This window comes from Felis catus, chromosome F1 (assembly GCF_018350175.1).
Source record: "Felis catus isolate Fca126 chromosome F1, F.catus_Fca126_mat1.0, whole genome shotgun sequence".
Lineage (NCBI taxonomy): Eukaryota > Metazoa > Chordata > Mammalia > Carnivora > Felidae > Felis > Felis catus.
This window is the reverse complement of record NC_058384.1, coordinates 21,818,198-21,839,546: the sequence shown is the minus strand read 5'-3', so window position 1 is coordinate 21,839,546 and position 21,349 is coordinate 21,818,198. Positions and strand designations below refer to the sequence as shown.

Genomic DNA, 21,349 nt, shown 5'->3' with positions numbered 1-21,349 from the left:
TACCGTTTATCAAGTTTTAGTGTAATATCAAAGAATAATATCTGCAATTATCTGAAAAGGGTATTAAAATAACTCTCCCCTTCCTAACTGCATATCTAACTGTGAGACACTGTGAGACACTGTGAGAAACTGTGAGACACAGTTTTCTTCATGTACCACAACCAAACAATATATCACAATAAATTGAATGAAGAAGGTGATTTAAGAATATGACTGTCATTTATTAAGCCAGACCTTAATGAGATTTGAAAAAAAGAAAATAATGCCTCTCTTCTCACCAAACACTTTTGTGGAGAATATTTTTCATAAAAATGTGGTATTATTTTTTAAAGTTTATTTATTTATTTTTAGAGTGGGTGCAGAGAAAGAGGGAGATGGAGAGAGAACCCCAGGCAAGCTCCACAACGCCAGTGCAGAGCCTGATGCAGGGCTCACAAATCACGAGATCGTGACCTGAGCCAAAGTTGGACGCTTAACTGAGTGAGCCACCCAAGGTACCCCCAAATGTGGTATTTTTCATAAAATATGTTATTTATGTCAATATGTCATGGACTTATTTCTATTTTAAATGAATTAGTAAGAAATATTTTAAATATTTGTTTTTATTTTAATGTAGTAAAAAGTAATTTTTTTCATATACACATATGTATATAAGTATCCCACATAAACAAAAGCATTTTTTAAATTACCCAATAATTTTTAAAAATAGAAAATTGTCCTGCAACCAAAAAGTTTGAGAATTGCTAATGGAGGGCCCAAATAAGCTAACTATTTGCTTAGGCCCCAACCTAGGAGTTATCTCTAATTCCTCACTTTTCATTCTCCACATATAATCAATCTGCAACATCTACAGGCTCTATCTTAAATTCATTCTCTTTCACTGTTCACAGCATCCATTGCTAACATCTTGGTCCAAGTCAACAAAATCTCTGTGTGAATGATTGTAATAGCCTCTAACTTTGCATAACCTGTCTGTACTCTTGACTCCAGAGAGTTTATGCTTTTTTTTTTATTTTTTTGTTTTTTAGAGGTATAGTTGACACATGATGTTATATTCATTTCAAGCATACAACATAGTAATTTGAAGAATTTATTTTGTATACAACAGCCAAAGTGGCCTTTTGAAGACGTAAAGTAGGTTGTTTTACTTCTCTGTTTAAGACATTCCAGTGGAGGGGTGGGGGCTAGTTACCTCAGTAGTTAAGCAACCGACTCTTGATTTCAGCTCAGATCATGATCTCAGTCATGAGAGTGAGTACCATGTTGGGCTCCAAGCTGGGCATGGAGCCTGCTTAAGATTCTCTCTCTCCCCCTCTCTCTTTCTCTCACTCTCTCTTTTTCTCACTCTCTTTTTTTCTCACTCTCTCTCTTCCTCTCTCTCTCTTTCTCTCACTCTCTCTTTTCCTCTCTCTCTCTTTCTCCCTCCCTCTGCCCCCCCCACTCTGTCTCATTAAAAAAAAAGTGTTTAAATAAATTTAAAAAAAGACATTCCAATGGCTTCCCATCACCCTCACAATGATATCCAAACTTTCAATTACCTACGTATCCTTGCATCATATGCTGACTTCTCACCACATATCACTCTACTCCTTTGACACCATGATCCAGCCACAATGGATGTTTGTTGTCAACTCTTTCCCATCATTCGGATCTCTGTTCAAATGCCACCTCCTCAGTGAAGGCCTTCTTGATCTTGCTTACCCCAATTGTTCCCTATCCCTTGATTTATTTTTACTCTCTAATCTCTTAAACATTCATATTTTTTCTTCACAGCATTTATCACTATCTTGAACATTATATTTATTTTTATTATCTCAGTCTTTGCTCTGGACTGTAAACTCCATGAAGTAAGGACTTTATTAGTCTTGCTTACCACAATATTCCTAGTGTTTAAATTAATATGTGGTACACAGTAAGTTCTCAATGAATACTTATTAAATAATAAATGAAGAGCAGGACATACAAACAAAACCATAACTGTTGAATACACTGGGTATGATTAAATTAAATTATAGTATATTCATCCATACCAGTCACAATCCAGTGAGAAGAGAAAAAGTACAACAGTAATTTGAACAGAGAAAAATGGTTAACCAGTTAAAGATGGTTAACTACTAGAAGAAGGAGAGAAAACTATAAGAAGTAGAGAAGTAGCAGATGCATGAAACATTTATTATTCTTTGGGCTGAAGAAGAGGGAAGAAGGAAAGAAGAATCTGAAAGAGCTCTCCTCCCTCTGCCCATGACTGAGATTCAGACCTCTAGAGAGGGTGAGGCTGCCACAGGAACATGCAGCATGCTGATGGCAAGAAACTTGCAGAGGGAACTACAACTGGTCCCTAGACCAAAACTTCAGGGTGGCAGAAAACCTTAACGGAGCATCCATGCTGATACGTGCAGCTCCCAGTGCTGATATGAGCACTACTAGGCCTTTTCCAGGTCCATTAACTGGCTGCCATGCCAAAAACAGCACTCAGGAAGCAGGAAGAAAAATTCCTTCTTCCAACTCTGGCTTTGAGGTGTCTCTCCAGCACCCTCTATTGACAGAGCCTAAAATTGAGCCAGGTGTTAAAGGAAAAGTGTTTATTTATTTATTTAAAAAAAAAAGAGCACAAGCAGGAGAGAGGCAGAGACGGGGTTGAGGGGTACAGAGGACCTGAAGTGGGCTCTGCACTGACAGGCTGATAGCAGCGAGCCTGATGTGGGGCTCAAACTCATGAACCGCTAGACAATGACCTGAGCCGAAATCAGATGCTCAACTGACTGAGCCACCCAGGTGCCCCAAAGGAGAAATGTTTATAGCATCCAGGATCATAAAACAGGGCAAATAAGAGTGGTCTTGGACCTGAAAGGCAATGAACTGATAACTGGCACAGTATACTATGGAAGGAATATGCACCTATTAGAAAGAAAATGTTCTAGAATATATATAGCATGTCTCAATTTTGGGGAGCCAACTCACCAACATGATCCTATTTTTGTATGAACAAATAAGAAACATACCAACTGTTCACTGTGTGTATACCACAGGATAAAATTAGGAGCCAAAAGGGGTGAATAGTAATTTTACTGTAAACACGCAGATGTATTGAATTGCAACAATGAGCACATGTTACTTTGGAAATAACTGCAAAATGCACAGACATCATTTTTCACCAGCACCCCTGCCTTCATACTGACAGGGTCCCAAAAGTTAGAAAGCATACTGTCCTCCTTTTGAAAGCATCTTGCTTGGTCCGTGAGAATTGAAGTGGTCTCACTGACCAGTTCTGACCAACGATATGTAGTAGTAATTGGCTTGGGAAAGGAAGGATCCTAAGAAAACTCTTTGTTCTTAAAAAGAGATCCATGGAAAAAGATATTCCTTTTTCCACCTCTAGGCCACTGGTATGTGAGGATGTATTGCTGGGAGCTTAATTAATCTCTTATGATGATGAACTAGCCCAGCCTCTGAGCATGACAAAACCAAAAGATGGCAGTACTCTGGATCCCTGATTACTTATTTTAGCCACAGATTTAACCATCTCCTTATAGCCATGTGGCTTCTAGACGCCTTGCTGTGTAAGATAAAAAGTGCTCTTAAGTTTAATTCACTTTTAGGTGGACTTTCTGTTACTTGAAAGTGAAAATATTTTCTCTTATGACAATCATGCATATGGGCCTTTTCTGTACATTGACTATACAGATAAAGCTTATTTTATGTTTCACTCTGTATGTGAAACAATAATACCAGTAGTGATAGCTAATATTTGTTTTGTATATCTATGTGATAAATGCTTTTTTATTGAGATATAATTGACATATAACACTATATTAGTTTCAAGTGTCCAATATAAAGATTCAATGTTTTTGTGCAAAATGATCACCATGGTGTCTTAACATCATAACCATACCATTACAAAAATACTGTTTCTTATGATGAGGACTTTTAAGATTTATTCTCTTAACAACTTTTATATATAAAATACAGTATTATTAACTACAGTCACCATGCTACATATTATGTCCCCATAACTTATTTATTTTATATCTGGAAGTTTGTACCTTTTGACACCCTTCATTCATTTCTCCCACTTCCTCCTGCCTAAGGCATCCACCAGTCCATTCTTTGTATCTATGAACTTGGTTCTTGTTTTGTCTGCTTTTGTTTTTTATTTTGTGTTTTTAGATTCCACATATAAGTGAGATCATATGGTATTTGCCTTTTTCTGTCTGATTTATTTTGCTGAGCATAATCTCCTCAAAGTCCATCCATTTTGTTGTAAATGGCAAGATTTTATTCTTTCTTTATGGTTGGATAGTATTATAGGTGCTATAAATACATTATTTCATGAAGTTCTCACAAGAACACTGATATGAGTATACTTTGTAATTGAGTTACATAGTTGAAAACATAATCTATATCTTGAAAAGTCTCACAAATTAGTGAGCAGATAAACACACTATAATAATATAGTATGACAAGGGTTATAGTAGACTATGTACCCTTCTATGCCCATCACCTTTTTGATGGACTAATTTCTCTTAGTTCATATTTTAGAGGATGCTGATTCTATCCCATACCCCACCACCAAGAGTGGGTATGTGACCTACGCCTGGTCAGTCAGGTTATCTTTGTTCTAACCAATGTGAGTGTTCAGTAAAATAGGCAAGTGGCTATAGCTAGTTCAATGAGAAACTATCCTAGGACTTTTCATGGAAATCTTAAGAAAGCAGCTGATGACCTTCTTTGCCACCATGCAGTGATAGCCTACTTGAGAGTAAGGCCAACACAGAAAAATAAAGATGGAGAAAAATACATGGACTCCTGAGGACATTTGTTAAGCTGCTATATTCAGATATGCTTTAAAATTTATTTCTTGGGCTTTCCACTGACTTTAACTTAATACATTCTCTTTAGTTCCCCCTTCCCTATTTTTAAATCTGTTTTGGGTTTAGTTTTGGAACTTGCAAACAAGAGATATGATGTGACAAATGTAGGCAAAGATCTATGGATTCCCACAGGAAGTTTGCCTATTTTAATTCTGGGTAATATGGTTAAGGAAGTTCTAATAAAATGTATCTTGGTAGAAGTGATACTGAGATGTTTTCAAAGAAGAAATGATTAAGCTAAGAAGAAAGGAGAAAGAAAGTAATGGGACCGTGTGCAAAGAGAGAATATAGTATGTTCACAAAATTACAAGTTGTTGAGTATGACCAGATCTTAGGATGCCTGTGGCATTTAGAGAGAAGATAAGATTGGGAAGGTAGGCAGGGGCCAGATTTTGTACAGCCTTAGGTTTGGGTTTTATCTAGGAGTTGATGGGGAGTTATTGATTTGTGTATTAGAAAGTTTTTTATGGTGTGCCTGGGTGGCTCAGTCAGTTAAGCCTCCAACTTGAGGTCATGATCTCACAGTTCGTGGGTTCAAGCCCTGTGTTGGGCTCTGTGCTGACAGCTGAGAGCCTGGAGCCTGCTTCAGATTCTGTGTCTCCCTCTCTCTCTGTCCTTACCCTGTTCACACTCTGTCTATCAAAAATAAATAAACATTAAACAAATTTTTTATAAGTTATGATGGAGTTGGGGAAGGTATGTTGGAAGAGATAAAACTAAAGGCAGATCCAATGAGATTATGATAGGAATCTAAATAAGAAGGGAAAAATCCCTAAAGTAATAGTTAGGAACCACTTAATGAATAAAATTGGCAGGGCTTAAAGATCAATGGGTGTGGGAAATGAGGTAGAGAGAAAAATTCTAGAAGGACTCCATGTTTTTTATTTTAGCAACTAGTAGTGCCATTTGCCAAAAGGGGAGAGCATAGAGGATAAGAGAGTTTGTGGAGTCTCATGGTGAGTTAAAACTGGCATTCAGGGGACAAAGACCTGTTTAGAGTCAAAGGTTAGGATGCCAAAAGGTAGAGATATTAACTGAGGACTTGACCAAGGAAGAGATGATCAGGATAAGTGTATAGATCGAGAAGAGAGAGGAACCCAGGATGAAATTCTGTGGAGAATCAAGTTTAAATGGTGAGTTTCCAAAATACACAAAAAGGAATTGCAGATAAAAGGAGAACAGGAAGAGTGTGGTTTCACAAAAGGCAAAGTAAAAGCTCCAAGCAAAGAGTGGAGAAAAGTGGCAAAATAAATGCTGCCAAGAAATTCAGGTAAGATGCCTGAAAATCATCCCTTGGGTTAGTAAATGGATTCATTTGTGACTATCACTGAAACTTTCAATGGAGTGATTGGGGCCAAGCCCTAAGTGCTCTGGCTTGAAAAGAATGTGAAAGTGGGTAATTTAAGACACTAAGATTGCTTTATTTTATGTTTTTAATTTTTTAATGTTTATTTTTGAGAGAAGAGAGAGACAGAGTGCAAGTGGGGGAGGAGCAGAGAGAGAGGGAGACACAGAATCTGAAGCAGGCCCCAGGCTCTGAGCTGTCAGCACAGAGCCTGACATGGGGCTTGAACTCAGGAACTTGGAGATTATGACCTAAGCTAAAGTCAGAGGCTTAACTGACAGAGTCACCCAGGCACCCTGAGACTATGATTGTTTTAAAGTAGGAAGCAAATGATTGGTCAGAAACTAGAAGAAGATGTAGGGATCGAGGTCTTCTATCTCTCTCTGTGTCTGTCTCTGTCTCTCTGTCTCTATCTTTCAACATTCTATGGAAGAGACTTGACTTATTTAAACACTGAGGGGCAAAAGCTGGGTGAAAAGAGGGGCTGATATTAATGATGAACAGATCTAAATGGTGGAACAAGTTTCTGAGAGAGGGTTGAGAGATTAATCTCAGACTAGAGGAAGTTTCCTCGTATTGAATGAAAGAGATGCAGATACATGTTGGAGGTGGGGAAGGAAGTGGTGAGTGTTGCTGCCTTGGGTTTCAACTTGAAGTAACAGCACTCTTAAGATCTGCTATTCATTGTGATGGTAATTATAGGCAAAAATAATAAGAGGTTATATTCATTCCAATGCAAGAATACATTATAAATATGCAAAACACTTTATATTCAAAAGTTACTTGCAGAGATGAAATGACAGATGTACTGTTAAAAGAAGGTAGAAGAAAAGTCTACAGTGATAAGTAAGGCATTTATCTAGTAACTTCTAGGACTGATGAAATTATTGAAAAGTTTTAGAAATTTATTCCAATTGGCATCTAACTAGAATAACTGAACCTGAGCAGTGAAATTTTGGTAAGTATACAGATTTCTTCCCATAAAACATAATTAAGCTTATTATTTTGAAATAAACTTTGGAAACATTTTGAGGTCTCTATATCCTATAAAAGGAATGAACGGTTACCCATAAAACATCCTTTAAAAATTATAGTGCTTTGAATGAGAGAAAAGTCTGTGATGGTTTTGGCTAATATCGGCATTACCCAGGCTCATTAGCAATTTTATTCACCAGCCACGATGACAGATGCCACTGTCTAGTTAAAAAAAAAAAAATTCCCGAATTAGAAATCTATGCTCTCATTGGGGATATTTAGAAAAACACAATGTTGGTTTAGTTGGCGGTTCTTAAAAGTGTATATCAAAAACCTTTTTTTTCAATTGTGATTGGAATAAGGAAAATATCTAGCCAAGGTTTTACTTTCATGAATATAATTTATTTAAATTGCCAGTTCTGCTATGCTTGTCAAAATCATTATTTATTTGTTGATTGAGAGAGTAAAAAAAAAAAAAATGAGTGGGGGAGGGGCAGCGGGAGAGGAAGAGAGAGAGAATCCTAAGCAGGCTCCATCCCCAGCATGAAGCCCAGCATGGGGCTCAATCCCATGACTGTGAGAGATCGTGACCTGAGCTGAAATCAAGAGTAAGACACTTAATGGACTGAGCCACCCAGGCACCACCCCCCCAATTTATTTTTATATAGTCATTTTCTCCTACTTATTTAATTTTTAAATGCTCATTGAAAATTTTAAACTATGTAGATATATAAACACATGATTTGTAAAACTTCAAATTGTGCATGTGTGTGTATAGAGAGAGGGGAAGAATGAGAGCTATTATTTGTATATCTAATGCATAGTTTTAATGTAGATGATCATGTTACATATTTTGTTCTGCAATTTGATTTTCCACTTAATATTATATAATGGATATGGTTTAATATTTTACCTCATTTTTAAATGGCTACATAATTTGCTAGAAATTATTTTACCACTCTTTTGCATTATTAAAAAAATTAATATATATTCACATTTAAAAGGGTGCCTGGAACATAGTAAGCATAAACACTCTGTGTTGTGTTTTCAAAACTATTGTTATATTTTATTATTTTTATTAACATATTGCAGATGAGAAAGCACTGTTGGATTAGACGACAGGAATAATGTCACATGGTTAGTGGAGGAGGCAGAATTGGAACCCAGGACTTTTAAACTTTTATAAGAGGCAATAGTAATACCTTGTGTCAAGTAAGAAGAAGAAAGAGGAAGAGGAGAAGGAGAAAAAGAAAGAGGAGTCCAGAGGAGGAAGAGGAGGGGGAGGAGGAGGAGGAGGAGAAGAAGGAAGAAGGGAAGAAGAAAGAGGAGTGGAAGGAGAAATAGATGAAGAAATAAATGAAAATGAAAGAAAAAGAAATCTAAACCATAGCATTGAGGGAAAAACAATTAACTGCCCAGTGGAGTCAGGAAAGGATTTCATGGGAGCTGGTGACTATTTCTCTGAGACTTAAAGGTTGACAAAGTACATGTACAGCCAGAGTGTTTTGAAGGAGGATAGAGGGCAGTGGATGGGGATTGTCAGGGTGTGGTGAGAAGAGAGGGAGCTGATTTGATTGAGGGGCAAAAAGAAAGGTGGGGGAGAGTTTTGTGGGGAATTGACAGGGACTCCGTAAGAGATGAGAGAAGATCCCAAACAGTGGGCAAGGTGGGGTTGGGCTTCACGGGTCCTGTGGAATTTGGGGCCAGCAGAAATCCAACACAGGCCGAGAGACGGTCCAGAGCCAGGGCAGACAGGTGGTCTGCAGACACCAGTTTGGGAAAATACACTTTACCTAAAGCTGAGTGTATTTTTAGAGAATTGTAGTTTCAGGATTTCAGACAAATTAATTTTCAGGACAGAGCCACTGTGAGTCTGTTCGAAGCAGACTCAGTGGCAAGTGTGATTCTGCAACGTTTGGCCGATGAGACTCAGGTTACAGACGAGACGCCTCTCCTGGAGCATGATGTGCTGTGGAGGAAACGTGGGCAGTCCATGGAAGGGGAAATGGTTAAGTGATCAAAAGCAGTTCAGGACTTGTGCAATGCAAAGCCACTGTCACAGAAAACTCCAAATACGTTTTACTTTTTACACAGAGAATTGCACAAGGACGTCTCAGAAGGCTCCAGCCAGACAACCGTAATCATCCTGACGTACCTGGATTCCTACCGCTTTTGCCTCCAACAGCACATTTGGAATATTTTATAAATCTGCCCCAGAGACAAAGAGGAAGCATTTTGTTGTGAAAATCTGGCTTTTTGTGATTGGACCAGAAACATGGCACACACATTTAATTCAAGAAACTAGTATCGTCTGGTAAAACATCTCTTATTTAGTAAAGATTCAGCGTTTTTACAAAAAAACATTTCTCTATGGGCTTAACTAATGATTCATTTGTTTATTTTTAGTGCATTTGTTTATCCTCTAATTATTAATGATATATTCAGGTGTTGGCTCCTCACATCTCCTTTCTTTGTCAACAACAAAGGCAAGCCCAGCTTGCCTCAAGATGAGGTAAAATGTTCACTATTTGAGAGCCATTGATTTTGATGATTTTTCATCATAAAAATTATACATGCAATATAAATGACATGTAAATTCCTTATACTTCACTGTGGCTTTTATACAACATAAAACCAAAATATTAAATCTATAAAAAGTAAATTCAAGCAAAATTTGAATCATTAATCAGGCAAACAATGTTGTGTTGTGCACAGTGGAAAATCGGTGTTGGGGCGCCTGGGTGGCGCAGTCGGTTAAGCCTCCGACTTCAGCCAGGACACGATCTCGCGGTCCGTGGGTTCGAACCCCGCGTCAGGCTATGGGCTGATGGCTCAGAGCCTAGAGCCTGTTGCCGATTCTGTGTCTCCCTCTCTCTCTGCCCCTCCCCCGTTCATGCTCTGTCTCTCTCTGTCTCAAAAATAAATAAACGTTGAAAAAAAATTAAAAAAAAAAAAAGAAAGAAAATCGGTGCTGAGTGCTATGGCCCGACTCCTTTTGCATCTGACAGGCTTAGACTTGGTTATGCCATCTTTAGACTCAATTCTGCGAGAACTTTTCTCACGTTGTCTTACAGGGAGGTGACAGAGAATAATGGGTAAGGGCAGAGGCTCTAAAGCTGTATTGCCTGGGTAGTTTATTTTATTTTTAAAAGTTGGTGTGTTTGTGTGTTTGTTTAGAGAGTGTGAGCGGGAGAGGGGCAGAGAGAAAGGGAGAGAAAGAATCTGAAGCAGGCCCAGTGCTGTCAGCGCAGAGCCTGACTCAGGACTTGATCCAGTGAACTCTGAGATCATGACCCCGACTGAAATCAAGAGTCAGACGCTTAACACTTTACAGACTGAGCCAACCGCCACCCAGGTGCCCCTCCTGGGTAGTTTAAATCCTGCTTTTGCTACCACTTACTGGCTCTATGACTTTAGGCAAGTTACTTAACCTTTTTGTGATTTAGTTTACAAATCTGGAAAATGGGAACAATCACAGTCCCTACAGCACTGGGTTGTGATAATTCAGTGAGTTAACGCCCAAAGAACAGAACACAGAAAATATGCAATAAATATACTAGGCTGTGATGTCATTTGTCATACACATATAACTTATAACTTAATTTTCATAAGCCAGTGTGGTGACTTTGCAGTGTGTCAACTTGGCTAGCCTGAACTACATTTCCCAGAATGACCTTTCTTGAATATTTGTGGTTAGGTTAAGCCACAAAGGATAGTCTTGTGCAAGATTTGGAAGCCAGAAGTGAAGAAGCAATTATTTTGCAGCTCACATACGTTGTCATTTATAGGCTGGCTCACCCAACTTGTGTAAGCCAGGGGCTGGGCCTACAATTCTTCTACTTTTCCCCTTAGATCCTCCTACAGTTTCTCTGACTCCTGGGACAGGCATGTTTATTTAGCTTCATGGTGAAGCCCCCTGACCACTCCAGGATTCCCACACCACTAAGGGCAGAGGAACAAACACTGACATCAATTTCAGTCCATCCTTGCAAATTCCAGCTTGTGCCTGTGGTTCTAGCTAATTCTTGGCCTCCCTGACTTTGCATCCATCTTTTCTTCCTGACTGCCTGCCTCATAGATTTTATTTTATTTTTAGATTTATTTATTTTTGATAGAGAGAGAGCACAAGTGGGAAGGGGCAGAGAGAGAAGGAGACAGAATCCGAAGCAGGCTCCAGGCTCTGAGCTGTCAGCACAGAGCCTGACGTGGGGCTCGAACTCACAAACCTCGAGATCATGACCTGAGCCGAAGTCAGACACTTAACCGACTGAGTCACCCAGGCGCCCCTGCCTGCCTCATAGATTCTAAGCTCCAGCATCAATGGAAAGAAAACAGACTTATAGATACTGCTTTTGTTTTTAATTTTTAATGTTTATTTATTTTTGAGACACACAGAGAGAGAGAGAGAGAGAGAGAGAGAGAGAGAGAGTGTGAACAGGGAAGGGGCAGAGAGAGAGGAAGATACAGGATCTGAAGGAGGCTCCAGGCTCCGAGCTGTCAGCACAGAGCCCGATGCGGTCTTGAACTCACGAGCTGTGAGATCATGACCTGAGCTGAAGTTGGAAGCTTAACCAACTGAGCCACCCAGGTGCCCCTAGAGACTGCTTTTTAACCAGCTCCCACAATTGTGTAAGGTCAAATCTCTATAACAAATTCAAAGATAGGTAGATAGACAGACATATAGATAGATCCCTAATGGCCTTGATTCTCTGATTGAGCCCCTGTCTGATAAAGCCAGGAATAATTAAAATAGTTCCACTTTACAACAACATGATCATAAACACAAATGAAAACATGAACAATAAAAATACATGAACATCTGCTTATAAGATCATTTATAAAATTTGAATAAAATTATCTTGTAGATAATTTTAGTAAATAAAACTTGACAATTTAAAAAATTCTCAAAAGGTGTCCTAAATTGTATTTATTACCTTTGTAGAAGACATGTAGCCTTGAACTTTTCTTAAAAAGAATCATAAGATTCTTTGACTCTTTCTCAGTCTCCAAACTTACCTCCTGATTCAAAGGAATCCTACCTATCTCTCACTAACTTACTCATTCTTTATTCATTCAGTCATTTTAAAACATTTTTTCAGTCTGAAATCCTGAAACTAAGTTCTGGAGGTTCGTGGAAACATGGACGATTTGGGAAAATGCCTAGGAGGGAATCATGAATTTCAAGGTCAGGAGCAGGATCAGGGTTAGAGTCACAGCTGTGAAATTATCCTAACTCTGGAGATGGTTATAGTTATGAATGAGAAAATACATACTGAGCACAGAAGGAAGAAATTGTGGCCAAGGATGGCACTCAAGAGAGCCACCCCACTTTGCAAAATGAAAGGAATAAGAACCCTTGAAGTAAACAGAAGGGGCCAGAGAAGAGGCAGAAGAGAGTTAAGTTCTAAAATCCAAGGGAGGAGGGAAATATTTCAATCTAAAGAGAATGTGATCAACAATGTTAAATGATGAAGAAAGCACAGGTTAACTATGGATTGTAAAGGGAAATTATGGGTTACAGGTGACCATTCAGTGTGTACTTTCAGAAGAATAGAAAGGCATGAATAGGCAAGAATAGAAAGGCATGAGCCTGAATGCCCACCAAGAAAACCCAGAACTACTGATGTAGACGGGAGCTGGGAAAATATTTTATCTTGTCATGGAAGCATTCGTTTCCCTTCAAAATTTTCTGTGGTAGTCAATCTTTAACACAAATCTAAATCTGCTACAACCCTTATAAAAACCATTCAGTATCTCCCCAAAGCTTACAATATAAATTGTCTGTGTTTTCAATACCAGTTCCATACTTCCCTTTCTTGTAAAAGGATGATATAACCCACCATTGCCGTGTGACTTACGGTGACTTCCATTGGATGAGTTTGTATCCCAGGCCATTATACGGGGCTTGTTCATATGACTTGCTTTGGCCAATGACATATAAGCAGATGAGATGTTTACTTCATCCAAGCAGAAGTTTTAAGGACCATTGTGTGTATCCAACTTCCTCCTATGAGAATTCCTGTCCCACATAAGGAATGCTCCTTAATCCTGGGTGATCTGAGGGGAAGACATGTGGAACAGAATCACGGCAGATGACCCACAGTCACTGATATGTAACATGAGGAAAATTTAATGTTTGTCATTGAGCCATTAATACTTTTTAGTTGCTTATCATTTCTGCAAAGCTAATTAATACATAATTTGGTAATGAATTTGGAGTATTGCTATTACAAAGTACCTAAATAAGAGAGTGGCTGATGCAGATTTATATCTAAGACTGATCACATTAGCAAGTTTTGGATATAAGATAATGCTTTTATGATAGGACGAAACATCTTTGTAGCCCTCTGTGTCACTAGTTTCGGATCTTCTTAAGTATTTAGCTTTCATTACCATGTGGAATAAAAAGACAAGTTTATTCCAGTTTTTCTAGTGGGTTTTTACCCTCATACTCTTCTCTTGAGTAGTGACATTTCAACATGACCATTATTTAGTAATCATGGACATACAGATTTTTAAACCTATTTTGTAACTACAAAATTTAGATATTTATCTTTTACAATTACCATGTAATGTATGGGTGACTAGCAGAAAATTAATAATATATGACTGTTCTTAGGCTTTGCCCTTTTCATATACACTGGAGAAGGTTCTCACCTACTCTACATTTGGAGAGGGTTATGTAGACTCTGTAATTCCCCTTAATATTTGGGAAACAACATAAATGAAAATCAGAATTCTTATTATCCCACTCTTCTCGGAATATTGCAACTGTTCTCAACTGAACCATGTGGGTAATGGCTTCAGTATGAATTAATATACATGTTAGCTTACTCCTTTGTGGCACTCAGCCCATCTCTGACACCCCTCATCCCTGAGCTTTACCTGAGCCACAGTTAGTCTCTCCTCCCGTCTCCAAGCATAGCTTCACCTGCTCTCCTACCTATTCCTGATCCTATCTCCTTCCCAAATCTCACTTAATTTCACAAATTTAATCTATGTCTTAATGGTGAAATTCAAGAATGGGGTTCAGATGTGGGTAGAGATTAAGGTGTTTGTGGCATAAGTTATTGAATGATTTTTTTTAGTAGTGGGTTCCTTTTAAGGTTTTATCAAAATACAACATAAATTTCTTGTTACTATGTCAAAACTGTCATATCAAATACTTTTTTCTATTTCTTTCTGCTTTCCCACTTGTTACCATTTTTGATGAATCAGGGATACTTCTCTGTAATTTGAAATAAATCTTTAAAAGAACATATGTGAGGTCTCTGTATTTTGTTCTTGGCCTCTTTGATGCCATTAATTGTGAGTTGGCCTGAGATGTAAAGCTTGGTAGAGAGCAGAGCCATTCAGATTGATCTCAGGACTGGTAAATCCCAACCAACAGTCTATAGATTTGTAAAAATATATATATATACATATATATATAATATATACAAATATATAAAAATATATATATATTTTTTAAGCAATAAAGTTCAAGGAATAGCCCAAGAAAATTATACTAGATATATGTACATATTTTCAGACTCACACCATTTGAGACTCAGACTGAGAAAGGTTTTAGTTATCATTCTCCCTGGAACACCTAGCTCTTGAAGCCTTCTCCATCAAAACTGCCTCCCTTCTTTCCTTTCTTTGCTCTGTAGCCAAGCCAAGAATAAAATTCTAAGCAAGCTTCGTGTGAGTTAGAGTCTTTTTTTCCCAACAGAGCTTCTACAATTCTCTTGTCAGCTTGCCCAGCTTGGCATCGTTGTTCAGAAAAGTTGTGTTGCTTAGTTTGTCTATTTCTTAGTGACATAGAGGTATTAAAATCTAAACCCTAGGCTAGTGAACAATATTCATGCCTATTAAGTCCCAGTGCTATGACTCCAGGTCTATGAACTTGGCTGCAGTTAGTTTCAATCACTTGTCTGATTGTGAGCTCCCAGTTTATTACTCTTCCGCCACTGCTTATAAAATCATTTCAGAATCACTTTATAGATTCCTTGAGTGGTATCTCTCAGATTAAAAATGCTTCTTTCTCTAATTATAATATTTTATTGTTAACCCTCCCAAATTAGGGACATTTCATGTTATCTATCCTTTTTTGGGACATTCAGTAAAACTGGTATTGCTATTGCTATTTTAGGGCAGCCCCACTTTCAGTTGCTCCGCATGTTTATATGACCTACTTTATTTGTGCTTCATTAACAGAAGCCAGACCTGCTCGTATGCTCCCGAAGGAGATGCCAGGGCCCTTCTAGACTTGGTCTTAAGTTCATAGTCAAACACCTGGAGTTTTTCAGGGTAGACCATAATGACTCTTTCAGATTTTAAGTCCTGTTCTGAAATTCCATATCTATATGATACCAAAACAAACACTGATGCAGTGAATCATGTAACTGGTTTATTCAGGAAAATTCCATTAGATTGCAGTTTTTACTTTCAAAATTATGGAAAAATTTTGACAAAATATTAGACTGATCTTACTATGTATTTTGAGCATTTGGGGATCAAAATTACTGAAAATTCCCTGTCTAGTTTTCTGTCTATGTAAACTAGATAAGAATGTTACTAAAGTTTTCAATGGAAACAGGAATTTCTCACTTTGATGCAATATGACTCAATGAATGTATCAGCTTTTCTTTCAGACCATCAACTTACTTTTTTTCTCCTGAGAAAGACTTGACTTTTTTCTTGATGGTAATTTTACTAACCAAACAATTTTTTCTTTTTTTTTGTTTTTTTTCAATAAATGAAATTTATTGTGAAATTGGTTTCCATACAACACCCAGTGCTCATCACAAAAGGTGCCCTCCTCAATACCCATCACCCACCCTCCCCTCCTTCCCACCCCCCCCCCCCAACCCTCAATTTGTTCTCAGTTTTTAAGAGTCTCTTATGATTTGGCTCTCTCCCACTCTAACCTCCTTTTTTTTTTTTCCCCTCCCCCAGGGGTTTCTGTTAAGTTTCTCAGGATCCACATAAGAGTGAAAACATATGGTATCTGCCTTTCTCTGTATGGCTTATTTCACTTAGCATCACACTCTCCAGTTCCATCCACGTTGCTACAAAGGGCCATATTTCATTCTTTCTCATTGCCATGTAGTACTCCATTGTGTATATAAACCACAATTTCTTTATCCATTCATCAGTTGATGGACATTTAGGCTCTTTCCATAATTTGGCTATTGTTGAGAGTGCTGCTATAAACATTGGGGTACAAGTGCCCTTGTGCATCAGTACTCCTGTATCCCTTGGGTAAATTCCTAGCAGTGCTATTGCTGGGTAATAGGGTAGGTCTATTTTTAATTTTTTGAGGAACCTCCACACTGTTTTCCAGAGCGGCTGCACCAGTTTGCATTCCCACCAACAGTGCAAGAGGGTTCTGTTTCTCCACATCCTCTCCAGCATCTATAGTCTCCTGATTTGTTCATTTTGGCCACTCTACTGGCATGAGGTGATATCTGAGTGTGGTTTTGATTTGCATTTCCCTGATGAGGAGTGACGTTGAGCATCTTTTCATGTGCCTGTTGGCCATCCCGGTGTCTTCTTTAGAGAAGTGTCTATTCATGTTTTCTGCCCATTTCTTCACTGGATTATTTGTTTTTCGGGTGTGGAGATTGGTGAGCTCTTTATAGATTTTGGATACTAGCCCTTTGTCCGGTATGTCATTTGCAAATATCTTTTCCCATTCCGTTGGTTGCCTTTGAGTTTTGTTGATTGTGTCCTTTGCTGTGCAGAAGCTTTTTATCTTCATGAGGTCCCAGTAGTTCATTTTTTCTTTTAATTCCCTTGCCTTTGGGGATGCATCAAGTAAGAAATTGCTACAGCTGAGGTCAGAGAGGTCTTTTCCTGCTTTCTCCTCTGGGTTTTGATGGTTTCCTGCCTCACATTCAGGTCCTTTATCCATTTTGAGTTTATTTTTGTGAATGGTGTGAGAAAGTGGTCTAGTTTCAACCTTCTGCATGTTGCTGGCCAGTTCTCCCAGCACCATTTGGTAAAGAAACTGTCTTTTTTTCATTGGATATTCTTTCCTGCTTTGTCAAAGATTAGTTGGCCATACGTTTGTGGGTCTAGTTCTGGGGTTTCTATTCTATTCCATTGGTCTATGTGTCTGTTTTTGTGCCAATACCATGCTGTCTTGATGATTACAGCTTTGTGGTAGAGGCTAAAGTCTGAGATTGTGATACCTCCTGCTTTGGTCTTCTTCAATATTACTTTGGCTATTCCGGGCCTTTTGTGGTTCCATATGAATTTTAGGATTGCTTGTTCTAGCTTCAAGAAGAATGCTGGTGCCATTTTGATTGGGATTGCATTGAATGTGTAGATAGCTTTGGGTAGTATTGATATTTTGACAATATTTATTCTTCCAATCCATGAGCACGGAATGTTTTTCCATTTCTTTATATCTTCTTCAATTTCCTTCATAAGTTTTCTATACTTTTTAGCATACAGATCTTTTACATCTTTGGTTAGATTTATTCCTAGGTATTTTATGCTTCTTGGTGCAATTGTGAATGGGATCAGTTTCTTTATTTGTCTTTCTGTTGCTTCATTATTAGTGTATAAGAATGCAACTGATTTCTGTACATTGGTTTTGTATCCTGCAACTTTCCTAAATTCATGTATCAGTTCTAGCAGACTTCTGGTGGAGTCTATTGGATTTTCCATGTATAATATCATGTCATCTGCAAAAAGTGAAAGCTTAACTTCATCTTTGCCAATTTTGATGCCTTTGATTTCCTTTTGTTGTCTGATTGCTGATGCTAGAACTTCCAACACTATGTTAAACAACAGCAGTGAGAGTGGACATCCCTGTCATGTTCCTGATCTCAGGGAAAAAGCTCTCAGTTTTTCCCCATTGAGGATGATATTAGCTGTGGGCTTTTCATAAATGGCTTTTATGATCTTTAAGTATGTTCCTTCTACCCCGACTTTCTCGAGGGTTTTTATTAAGAAAGGTTGCTGAATTTTATCAAAGGCCTTTTCTGCATTGATTGACAGGATCATATGGTTCTTCTCTTTTCTTTTATTAATGTGATGTATCACGTTGATTGATTTGCGAATGTTGAACCAGCCCTGCATCCCAGGAATGAATCCCACTTGATCATGGTGAATAATTCTTTTTATATGCCGTTGTATTCGATTTGCTAGTATCTTATTGAGAATTTTTGCATCCACATTCATCAGGGATATTGGCCTGTAGTTCTCTTTTTTGACTGGGTCTCTGTCTGGTTTAGGAATCAAAGTAATACTGGCTTCATAGAATGAGTCTGGAAGTTTTCCTTCCCTTTCTATTTCTTGGAATAGCTTGAGAGGGATAGGTATTATCTCTGCTTTAAACGTCTGGTAGAGCTCCCCTGGGTAGCCATCTGGTCCTGGACTCTTATTTGTTGGGAGATTTTTGATGACTGATTCAATTTCTTCGCTGGTTATAGGTCTGTTCAAGCTTTCTATTTCCTCCTGATTGGGGTTTGGAAGTGTGTGGGTGCTTAGGAATTTGTCCATTTCTTCCAGGTTGTCCAGTTTGTTGGCATATAATTTTTCATAGTATTCCCTGATAATTGCTTGTATTTCTGAGGGATTGGTTGTAATAATTCCATTTTCATTCATGAGTTTATCTATTTGGGTCATCTCCCTTTTCTTTTTGAGAAGCCTGGCTAGGGGTTTATCAATTTTGTTTATTTTTTCAAAAACCAACTCTTGGTTTTGTTGATCTGCTCTACAGTTTTTTTAGATTCTATATTGTTTATTTCTGCTCTGATCTTTATTATTTCTCTTCTTCTGCTGGCTTTGGGGTGTCTTTGCTTTTCTGCTTCTATTTCCTTTAGGTGTGCTGTTAGATTTTGTATTTGGGATTTTTCTTGTTTCTTGAGATAGGCCTGGATTGCAATGTATTTTCCTCTCAGGACTGCCTTTGCTGCATCCCAAAGCGTTTGGATTGTTGTATTTTCATTTTCGTTTGTTTCCAAATATTTTTTAATTTCTTCTCTAATTGCCTGGTTGACCCATTCATTCTTTAGTAGGGTGTTCTTTAACCTCCATGCTTTTGGAGGTTTTCCAGACTTTTTCCTGTGGTTGATTTCAAGCTTCATAGCATTGTGGTCTGAAAGTATGCATGGTATGATTTCAATTCTTGTAAACTTATGAAGGGCTGTTTTGTGACCCAGTATGTGATCTAATTTGGAGAATGTTCCATGTGCACTCGAGAAGAAAGTATATTCTGTCGCTTTGGGATGCAGAGTTCTAAATAGATCTGTCAAGTCCATTGGATCCAATGTATCATTCAGGGCCCTTGTTTCTTTGTTGACCGTGTGTCTAGATGATCTATCCATTTGTGTAAGTGGAGTGTTAAAGTCCCCTGCAATTACCACATTCTTATCAATAAGGTTGCTTATGTTTGTGAGTAATTGTTTTATATATTTGGGGACTCCTGTATTTGGCGCATAGACATTTATAATTGTTAGCTCTTCCTGATGGATAGTCCCTGTAATTATTATATAATGCCCTTCTTCATCTCTTGTTACAGACTTTAATTTAAAGTCTAGTTTGTCTGATGTAAGTATGGCTACTCCAGCTTTCTTTTGACTTCCAGTAGCATGATAAATAGTTCTCCATCCCCTCACTCTCAATCTGAAGGTGTCCTCAGGTCTAAAATGAGTCCCCTGTCGACAGCAAATAGATGGGTCTTGTTTTTTTTATCCATTCTGATACCCTATGTCTTTTGGTTGGCGCATTTAATCCATTTACATTCAGTGTTATTATAGAAAGATACGGGTTTAGAGTCATTGTGATGTCTGTAGGTTTCATGCTTGTAGCGATGTCTCTGGTACTTTGTCTCACAGGATCCTCCTTAGGATCTCTTGGAGGGCTGGTTTAGTGGTGACGAATTCCTTCAGTTTTTGTTTGTTTGGGAAGACCTTTATCTCTCCTTCTATTCTAAATGACAGATTTGCTGGATAAAGGATTCTCGGCTGCATATTTTTTCTGTTCGTCACATGGAAGATCTCCTGCCATTCCTTTCTGGCCTGCCAAGTTTCAGTAGAGAGATTGGTCACGAGTCTTATAGGTCTCCCTTTATATGTGAGGACACGTTTACCCCTTGCTGCTTTCAGAATTTTCTCTTTATCCTTGTATTTTGCCAGTTTCACTATGATATGTCATGCAGAAGATCGATTCAAGTTATGTCTGAAGGGAGTTCTCTGTGCCTCTTGGATTTCAATGCCTTTTTCCTTCCCCAGATCAGGGAAGTTCTCAGCTATGATTTCTTCAAGTACACCTTCAGCACCTTTCCCTCTCTCTTCCTCCTCTGGAATACCAATTATGCGTATATTATTTCTCTTTAGTGCATCACTTAGTTCTCTAATTTTCCCCTCATACTCCTGGATTTTTTTATCTATCTTTTTCTCAGCTTCCTCTTTTTCCATAATTTCATCTTCTAGTTCACCTATTCTCTCCTCTGCCTCTTCAGTCTGAGCTGTGGTTGTCTCCATTTTATTTTGCAGTTCATTTATAGCATTTTTTAGCTCCTCCTGATTGTTCCTTAATCCCTTGATCTCTGTAGCAAGAGATTCTCTGCTGTCCTCTATACTGTTTTGAAGCCCAGAGATTAATTTTATGACTATTATTCTAAATTCACTTTCTGTTATATTGTTTAAATCCTTTTTGATGAGTTTGTTAGCTGTCGTTATTTCCTGGAGATTCTTTTGAGGGGAATTCTTCCATTTCGTCATTTTGGATAGTCCCTGGAGTGGTGCAGAACTGTGGGGCACTTCCCCTGTGCTGTCTTGAATAACTTGCCTTGGTGGGTGGGGCGCAGTCAGACCTGATGTCTGCCCCAGCCCACCGTTGGGGCCACAGTCAGATTGGTGTGTGCCTTCTCTTCCCTTCTCCTAGGGGCGGGATTCACTGTGGGGTGGTGTGGCCCGTCTGGGCTACTTGCACACTGCCAGGCTTGTGGTGCTGGGGATCTGGCGTATTAGCTGGGGTGGATCGGCAAGGTGCACGGGGAGGGAGGGGCAGGCTCAACTCGCTTTTCCTTCTGAGGTCAGCTTCGGAGGGGCCCTGCGGCACCAGGAGGGAGTCAGACCCCCCCGAGGGATGGATCCACAGAAGCACAGCATTGGGTATTTGCCCGGAGCAAGCAAATTCCCTGGCAGGAACTGGTTCC

At 38.6% G+C, this 21,349-nt stretch overlaps 1 long non-coding RNA gene across 1 annotated transcript; it reads left to right on the top strand.

Annotated features, from left to right (window-relative positions):
• Window positions 1-432: 432 nt before the first annotated feature.
• On the top strand, window positions 433-9,552 carry LOC123382851. The gene is made up of 2 exons (XR_006591921.1): window positions 433-494; window positions 9,286-9,552. It is a non-coding gene; the product is annotated as an uncharacterized LOC123382851 (long non-coding RNA).
• The last annotated feature ends 11,797 nt before the right edge of the window (window positions 9,553-21,349 follow it).